At 42.2% G+C, this 9843-nt stretch overlaps 1 pseudogene; it reads right to left on the reverse strand.

The window, feature by feature from the left end:
• Positions 1-654: 654 nt before the first annotated feature.
• LOC147887903 (cysteine proteinase RD21A pseudogene) lies at positions 655-1411 on the reverse strand (annotated as a pseudogene).
• Between the last annotated feature and the right edge of the window lie 8432 nt (positions 1412-9843).

Below are 9843 nucleotides of genomic sequence, written 5' to 3' on the forward strand. Positions count from 1 at the left end.
CTCTCTCTCTCTCCAATTTATGTCCTGCTATTCATGTGCCTTCCACGTTGTCCATCGCTACATTGTTCAACTCATTGTGTTTGTTGTAGTGGAGATGCAACCTGGGATCTCTATCCACCAACATCCGATAACCAACACACGCAGATAGAGTTCAGCTTCATGCCTCACTCGACGGCCTCCCTAGCCTCAGCCTCGATGCGGGGAGGCCCTCTTAGAAAAGCCACTATCACACGGCCTCTAGCTCAAAATGAGTCTAGCACTAGAGGATAGAGTGAGAGAGGGAGTGCACTCATAAATTACAAATATATAGGGTTATGGTTTGATGACCCTCCTAGGGTTTTCACACAACCATGCTCAAACTTAAAATCAAGCACTTGTTTTCGAATTGTAATGTTAAGTTAGTACCAACATTACAATGCTAACCACATGTAGCTAGTACCACATAGCTTTGGGGTGTGCTAGATCCAAAAACACAATTTTTAGGCAGGCAACATAGTGCCATCAAACACAAAATCCAAGCTCCTTTTGAGCCACGTGTTTAGTCCTTCATCTAAATTCAGTTCCATGCCTGCCTAAAAGGTGGTGCCTTTGCTTTTGTTTGCAGCTGCTGCATCGCCAAAAACATCTCATCAAGAGAGTTTTTTGGAGTTTTTGTCAACAAACCAAGTCGGTGTCGTAGACACCGTCCTCCCAAGTCCAGCTTGTGTAAGGGTAGCTTTCCTTCATTGTCGTCGCGCGATGCCGCCATTCTCAATCACCCACTCAAAAGCATTGTCCATGAGCCCTCCGTTGCAGGTCGAGCTCATGCCTCCTACGTCGCAAGTTACGAGCTCCTGCTTGGAGACGCTCACCAACATCCCCGTGGCTATGGTGTTGGCTCCCTCGATGGCTCTCGTCATCGTAGAGAAGGCCCAACAACTCCCTAACAACAAGAACTGAAGTGCTTAGAAAAGCAGCCACAACGAAGGAAACTGACGCTTTTGCGGGTGGAAGAAGCAGCTCGACTACAAATTCGATTTCTTACCACACATGCCTTGTTCTTTTGCTGCTGTCACTGCTCCTTGGGCTCTCCAATCTAGAGCTTCAGGAAGATCCGCAAACCTGAGAGCTATGGGTTGTGCAGCATGATGGCTCCTCATTGCTCGGATCTTTGCAGCCTCCATATTCAAGCCCAGGCATCGGCTTCTTTTGAACTCCATGTTAGTGAGATCGACGAAGCGGTTGAGGCCAAGGCGGAAGGAAGAGCCACGTTGCTTGTGGCTATTGATATACATGAGGTTCTTTCGGAAGATCTCAAAGTGACGGTGTTTCTTGGGCTACTGCTGCTGGGGGAGTAACGCTTGCCATTGTGAGGGTTCCAAGTGTCAAAGAGGTTGAGGGGGCAGGCGTCGAACTCCAGCCAAGATCTCATCCCTTCAGCTAGGCGTAGCCTCACCGGCCTACAGCCCTAGCCCATATGAGGCTTACGAGCTAATAGTGAATTTCTAGTGGCCCTCTCTTTGGGAACTCCTCCATAGACCATCCCTTTGATCCTTGACACTGGGGCAGTGACCTCGTTGGGTTCCCTATACTCCCCAATTCACTTGTTCCTCGGGTTGTTGCCGATCATTTAGTACTCCCATTTTCCTTCAAACCCGCTCCTCCTCCTCGCAAAATATCTCTTGCCACATATCTAGCTGTAGGAGCGTGCTGGCTTCAATGCGACACTCTTAGTTTGAGCCTGCAAAAAGGAGGTACAAGTACCACATTTCGTATATAGGTGCTCGGTCCATTTGGCATACAATCCAACAAGATTGGTAGGTTTGGGGACGGTGCTGTCTCCTTACCGTCGCAGCTGGGCTCTCTCATACAAAACAAATTTACTTACTGCTTCGCCAGTCACACTTCAACAATACCAACACCCACAGCTCCCTATTCTTTGGTGAAGCAACTGTTCCTAAAGGCCCTGGCATGAGATATACCCCTCTCGCCAGCAATCCTAAGCAACACCTTACCTTCTACTATATCAATTTAGAGAGTATCAGCATCGGACGCAAGCGATTGAATGTGTCAAAATCCTTGTTTCAGCTAGAATATGCCCGAGGTGAAGAAGGAACACTATTTGATTCGACAACCGCCTGGACAAGGTTGCATGTCATTGCGTATCACTTGGTGATCCAAGAGTTGAAAGCTACAATCAAACTTCGACATTGTTGGTTAGTGCATGCACAAGTATTGAAGAGGTATGGCAAGGGAAAACGTGATGTGCTTGTCGACGATGCCACATCGTGCCTTGAAGGTAGGCATGTTTCGAATAGTTCATCAATTTGTGTTTTCTCCAAGGTGATTGTGTTGATTCTCTTTATTGAATCGAAACTACAGGCAAGACTGACATTGCTCTACGAAGTGTGAGAAAGAACGGGAGATTAAAGAAGGGAAGAAGAAAGAAGTTATACCTGACAATATTGTTCGTATTCCCAAATTCTGCATCTTGCCATTTTTTGCGCTGCCGTAGCTTGAGCATAATTGACATTTGTGTGATAGCCCAAGCATTTTATCTATTGTGGGGAGGTGTTCTATCCGTACTTTGTCTCCTCCAACGAAGTTAGCTTTGCATCTATTGCTTCTTGAACAGTCCAGTGCAAGCAAGAATGTTAAAAGATCATTGAAGGAGGTCTTTGAGTGTGCCACGCAACAGACTTAGTAATACGGTGAAGGTGAGACACCCATCTATACACATGTTGAATAGGCATGCCTTAATTATATCTATCGAGCTCACCCTTTCAAGGTTTGTGCTCTCATGAACCAGTTCACAGTGTTTTGCAACAAAGGGCCAAAAACCGAAAGGTGGTTGTCAAATGGACTCTCTTTCATCTCAGGCGAGCCTATGTGCACAAGTCAAAAGATTGATGGATCCATTTGTGAAGGTTCTCAATGCGGAACATTCACGTTTTAATTTCCCCTCTTTGGATATGGTTCCATCCATTTCCATATGACAACAATATTCTTTAAAAAAAAGACATATTATGCAATGTGCAAAATACATTATGCGATTTGCAAAATATACGATGCAAGATCCGAAGGAAAGCACATACATTATGCGATTTGCAAAATACATGATATAAGATCCCAAGGAACGGCACATTCCTTGGTCTTATAATTTTTGGAGAGAAAGTGTACCAACTCTCCCCCCACATGAATGTGTAGTTACACGAGCATGTGGTTATATATACTTCCAACTTTCCATCCACATGCCAACTCTCTATCCACATCAAAGTGTGGTTATATTCAAGATGTGAACAATGCTATGTAATTATACATAACAATAAAACGAAGATTTGTCATGCGAATAAGAAAGCATTTCAAGTTTACTTCGTTTCTTGTATACCTTCATGACATCTCTTTTTACATTTGGAATGTAGGCTGGAGAGGTGACTTATGATCAATTGACACGGCTTGTCATCTACACCAATATCACATGGATTGTAAGCAATTGATATGGGTAGATCAAATTTTTGAGAAATTTTTTAACACATATTATAGCTGCACTACCTTCTTTGAAGATCAAAATGCCGAAGAAGAGAAAGAGCAAAAATAAGATATTGAAATTCAGTTAGGTGAGAGAGCCATGCTTCCTAGAGAGTGATGACTCTAGATTAGGTGATGAGGAGGATGAAAGCTCTACATTTGATGAGGGGAAATGAAAAGAAATGCTCACAAAGGTGCAGGTGGATCCAATATCACATAGATTCAAGGAGGTTCCCCTCATCATATGGGAAGGCTAGAGGAAATAGTCCACCAGTTACAAGAAAAGGTAAGGCTATAGAAGTGGAAATGGGAGCCTGGAAATTAAAACCCAGGGACCCACCAAAAGTTTTAGTTGAAGGATAGGAGGGTGGAACAAGCAAGGAAGCCTTACCTATAGAAGGTAATGAAAAGCCAAAACTTGGTAAGAAAGAGTTATAAGAGGCACTGCTGAGTTTGTGCCTGTAGCCTCCCATACTCCAGAGCAATGTATTAGTCAGGATCATTGAAACCATTCTGATCTTATAATTCATGAATTCTCTGTTACATTCATGAAACCATTCTGATCGTAATTCGTGGATGCTTAGATTCTTGGGAGGGGAAAATTGAACTAAGAACCATCTTTTTTCAAAAAGATAATGGAGGAGAGAGAGAGAGAGAGAGAGAGAGAGAGAGAGAGAGATTTAGAAGCTACATTTTTAAAATCATCCAAACCATTATGATCTTATAGTTTCTAGATGATTATATTATTGAGACGGAAGAACTAACAGATAATGGAGGCGAGAGAGAGAGAGAGAGAGAGAGGGAGAGAGAGAGAGAGAGGGAAAATATAATGGTGGACAAAAGTGAATTAAGTTAGTGTATTAGTTAGAGACAAGGCGATGATGGGGTTGGAGCAGTAATCATTAAATGTAATTGTATCTTTCGTAGGGGCATCTTGATGACCTGGCAATATGTCTAGAGATAAAGCTTGCACTGTGTACCCTGAGTGATCTAATCTAACCTTCATTTTTGAGAAGCTAGCCTTGCTTTTCAATTGACTTTGCTTTCTATTTGGAATTCTTTGCTTCCTTAGGACACGTTGTGTGTGTGTGTGTGAGTTTGCATCGTTTGAGACAAGCTACATTTTCAAAATCATTGAAACCATTCCGATCTGATCATTCATGAATTCTTTGCTTCCTTAGGACACATTGTGTGTGTGTGTGTGAGTTTGCAGGCTACATTCATTGAAACCATTCTGATCTTATAATTCGTGGACGCTTAGATTCTTGGGAGGGGAAAACTGAACTAAGAACCATGTTTTTTCAAAAACATGGTACCTCTCTCTCTCTCTCTCTCTCTCTCTCTCTCCCAACCTACAGTAGCCCAACCTACAACACAGTTGCATGCTAAACTACCAGCCTTTTCTACAATCCTTTTCTATTGGCTCAGCATGATCTCTTCTATTGTGGACCTTGCTATGCTGCTCTGTGTGTAGAGTCTCATACCTCCATGCCTGCTTTGTCTGTGCATATCTCTTAGGAGAGGCGAGAGAGAGAGAGAGAGAGAGAGAGAGAGAGAGAGAGAGAGAGAGAGAGAGAGGGAAAATATAATGGTGGAATTAAGTTTGTAGATGATTATATTATTGAGATGGAAGAACTAAAAGATAATGATTATATTATTGAGATGGAAGAACTAAAAGATAATGGAGGCGATGATGTGATTGGACCAGTAATCATTAAATGTAAGCTACATTTTTTAAATCATGCAAACCATTATGACCTTATAGTTTCTAGATGATCATATTATTGAGACGGAAGAACTAAAAGATAATAGAGGTGAGAGAGAGAGAGAGAGAGGGAGAGAGAGAGAGAGGGAAAATATATTGATGGACAGAAGTGAATGAAGTTAGTGTATTAGTTAGAGACAAGGCGATGATGTGGTTGGACCCTATGTGATCTAATCAACCTCTCAAGGAGAGTAAAGGATTATGTATGTTTCATGTCATGTGCATTATGGCCATGAGAAGTAACCTCCAGAGGTGAGGCGATTGGATATCAGTAATCATTAAATGTAATTGTATCTTTCCTAGGAGCATCTTGATGACTTGGCAATATGTCTAGAGATAAGCTTGCACCCTCTAGCCTAAGTGATCTAATCTAACCTTTGTTTTGAGAAGCTAGCCTTGCTTCTCAATGAGAGTGAAGCGTCAAATATGTTTCATGTCATGTGGACTATAGGCATGAGAACTAAGCTCGAGACGTGAGGCAATTGGATAATAGGTGGGGCTACACACACACACACACATAGAGAGAGAGAGAGAGAGAGAGAGAGAGAGAGAGAGAGAGAGAGAGAGAGAGAGAGAGAGAGAGAGAGAGAGAGAGAGAGAGGATGAAAGGATATAATGGTAGGGCAGAAGTGAAATAAGACAAGGCCATGATGTGGTCGGAGCAGTAATCATTAAATATGATCTAATCTAACCTTTGTTTTGAGAAGCTAGCCTTGCTTCTCAATGAGAGTAAAGCATCAAATATGTTTCATGTCGTGTGGACTATAGCCATGAGAACTAAGCTTAAGACGTGAGGCGATTGGATGATAGGTGGGGCTACATTGAGAGAGAGAGAGAGAGAGAGAGAGAGAGAGAGAGGGGACGAGAAATATAATGGTAGCCAGAAGTGAAATAAGACAAGGCCATGATGTGTTTGGATCAGTAATCATTAAAGGTATTTGTATTTTCTTAGGAGCATCGAGCTGGCAGTATGTCTAGAGATAAGCTAGCATCCTCTTCCCTAAGTGATCTAATCTAACCTCTTTCAGAAGTTAGTCTTGCTTCTCAAGGAGAGTAAAGGATTAAGTGTGTTTCACGTCATGTGCTTTATAGCCATGAGAACTAAGCTCGAGAGATGAGGCGATTGGATGATAGATGGGGCTACACACACACACACACAGAGCAAAATATAATGGTGGACAGAAGTGAAATAAGTCCATGATGTGGTTGGTGGATATGAAAGGTCCAAAGTTAATTGTATCTTTCGCAGGAGCACCTTCATGAGCAGACAGTAAGATTGTAGGAAGTAGAAATCATAGGACTAAGGTCTTAGATTTAGGGTTCGTTAGAGGAGGCTAATGCATGGCAAGGGGAGGTTAGGGGGATTTTATTTTTGAAATAGACGCTAGGGCCATGTGCCTTCCATGTCGATTTCTCCTTTTAACATGTCCTATGATTTCTACTTCCTACCACCATATCCTTGGTCACTCTAAGCAACTTACCGCCTTTGAATCGGAAAATATTTGCACGAGTGCTTGGCACGAGCTCATTCACAAATATCTCAATCCATCCAACTTGATTCCAAATTCTTTGCTGAGAGGAGATGGGCTACAATCTTTGGGTATCTACCTCCTATGGCAATTCATTTCTGCTCATGTTTGTTCTATGGAATCTGTGTGATCCAATTATACAATTGAGCCAATACATACCTGAAAAGGTTTTTGTATTTTGTTATGGATGCAGCTCCAGAAATGGCTTCTACCGTTGTTCCAAATCTTGGGGAGTCGGGTTTCCATGGGCGACAAAGCCTTCGGGCAATGAAGCGAGCTGCTAGGTTGGAGGGCTCTGCAATTTCTGACATTGTGTTGTCATCTTTTCCTGAGCCAGATAGCCTTCATGTGATAAATCAAGTTTTGGCAAGGCCGAGACTTCAACCCATGGAGCAAATCACGGTCCCAAGTTGCCTTCAAAGCGTTTTAAGTCTAGCCGCGAACGTCGCACTGCTAATATAATGAAACGACTTACAAGGGGGAGAGCTTCAACCCATGCAACTGAGCATTCAAGTCATTACAATCTTTTAAAGTCCATTCAAGCCATGTGCGAGAATAATAAGGATGCATGTGCCATGAACACACGATATTTGGGGTCTTTGTGGGGAGAAATCCATTCAGATGGTGCTGCAGTAATAGCGCAGGGCATGGCAGAATTCCCTGGAACTCTCATTGCAAGGATTTCTCAAATTGAGAATAGCGTTAAGGAATCTAATCAATGGATGCAGCAGATTTTGGGGAGAGGTGGAGAAGGGGCAGTTGTATGTGAGAATGGGTGTAGACTACAAGTTGATAAGCTGAAAGAACAAGTTCAACTACTGTCCACTGAGGTGTCAATGTTCAAAGTTGGTTTAAATAGGCTAACTGCTTTGATGACCAGGATGAGCCGTAAACTAGAGCAGGTCGCAACCCGTGACAATTAAGAGACTCCTAAGACTTTTATGTCACTTTTTTGTACTGGAATCCCAAATGCTTCTATGGGATTCATGTACTTCCAGGTTGCCCTTATGTTATTTGGCAAGACAAGTTTGACTCTTGAGATTTTTATGTCACTTTTTGTACTGGAATTCCAAATGCTTCTATGGGATTCATGTAGTTGGGTTGCCCTTATGTTATTTGGCAAGACAAGTTTTTTGCAAATGATTATATTTACTTTCATTTGACATATATATGGCAATGGAAGCTAATTTAATTCAATATTTGAATTGCCTATTGTTCCTTCCCATTTTCGTTTTATTTAAGATATACTCAAATATTTGTAATTTCTTTGCATAAATGCTGATGCAACGCTTATACTTTTTTTGAGATGGTCAACTTTGAGTTTTTTTAGATATGTTAGCTTTGGTTTTTATGTTTCAAATGATGGTTGCACATATGATATTGTATTTTGTCACATGTTGAAAAAATATGAGCATTACTCTTACCAAAGATAATGGGTTCAATGCATAGATGGTCCGCTCTCAATTTTAGATAGATGGGAAAGGGATGGCTTTGTCATGGTTAGGGATGATGCATAAGTTATTTGATTAATCTATTTTTCCCTTTGAGGAATAGATATTTATGTAGTTGGTTGAGTGGATACAGAAGATGGCAAGACAAATAGAAGAGAGGCTACATTCAATACGTTCTCATAGGAGAAGATTGTTGGATTCAACGCGGGCAGCCCGTCGTGCTTATGCTATACAAAGAACAAGGTCTAAAACACAAGGTGCTAGAAGCATGAGGGTGGCTGTGGAATCTATGGGTGTAGAAGTAGGAGTTTGCAGTCAACACAATCAGATACATGGATGCAGTAATGTAGCATGCATTGTGGCTGAAAATACAATGGACCTCAATACTTCAGTAACAGTAGGTAGAGTGCATCAACATGCTTCAGTGATAGGTACACGTACTCAAATGGATTCAACACGGGCGGCCCGTCGTAGTTATGCTATACAAAGAACAAGGTCGAAAACACAAGGAGTTAGAAGCATGAGGGTGGCTGTGGAATCTATGGATGTAGAAGACGGCCTTCGTAGACAACAGGACCAAATGTATGGGCACAGTAATGTAGCGTGCATTGCTGAAAATACAATGGACGTCAATACTTTACCAACTGTAGATAATGAGCATGAACATGCTCCAGTAATAGGTACAAGTACTCAAATGGATTCAACGCGGGCGGCCCGTCGCATTTATGCTATACAAAGAACAAGGTCGAGAACACAAGTTGCTAGAAGTGTGAGGGGGGCAATGGAATCTATGGATGTAGAAGTTGGCCTACGCAGAGAACAGAATCAAATGCATGGGCACAGTAATGTAGGATGCACTGCTGAAAATAGAATGGACCTCCATACTGCACCAAGAGTATGTAATGAGCATGAACATGCTCCAGTAGTATGTACAACTACTCATATGGATGCAACCAGGGATGCTACTCATTTAAGAGCCCCAAGGCGTGTTGTTCACAACAGGGCTGTGATTTTGGGTGCAGGGGGGAGCCTCTCTATCTTGCATACTTTTCCGTTAAGGGAAAATGTAGAGCATCCATCTTTGTATCCACTGGTCTTCAATGCTCCTTCTGTTCATGCACTCGGATCCATGGATCATACATGTAGCTTTTGCCAGGCTCAACTGTGGAAACAAGAGACGCGAATGCATATGCATCAAGTTGTGGGCAAGCACTGTTGCAAAGTTGGTCGTGTGTCATTGTTGCCGTTAGAAGAACCACCAGAGATTTTGAGAGTTCTACTGCACGGACATGATGCTAGAAGCAGACTATTTAAGAAAAACATTAGGGCTTATAATAGTGCCATGGGATTTGTTTCATTGGGAGCCCATGTTGATCAAATGTTCCGTGGGAATGGGGGTATACAAAACTTTCGAGTCCATGGTAGTGTGTATCATCAGGTTGGAAATTTGTTGCCGGATGAGGCTAGGCAAGAGATGCCACGTTTTGCACAGTTGTACGTGTATGATACTGATCATGAACTAGAACACCGTTTACATGGGATGCCTGGTTTGGATCCAGGCATTTTGGAGTTGTTGCAGAGGATGATGCAC

Source organism: Dipteris shenzhenensis, chromosome 22 (genome assembly GCF_047967505.1).
Source record: "Dipteris shenzhenensis isolate YYH24624 ecotype China chromosome 22, Dip_SZ_1.0, whole genome shotgun sequence".
In the NCBI taxonomy this organism is placed as follows: domain Eukaryota; kingdom Viridiplantae; phylum Streptophyta; class Polypodiopsida; order Gleicheniales; family Dipteridaceae; genus Dipteris; species Dipteris shenzhenensis.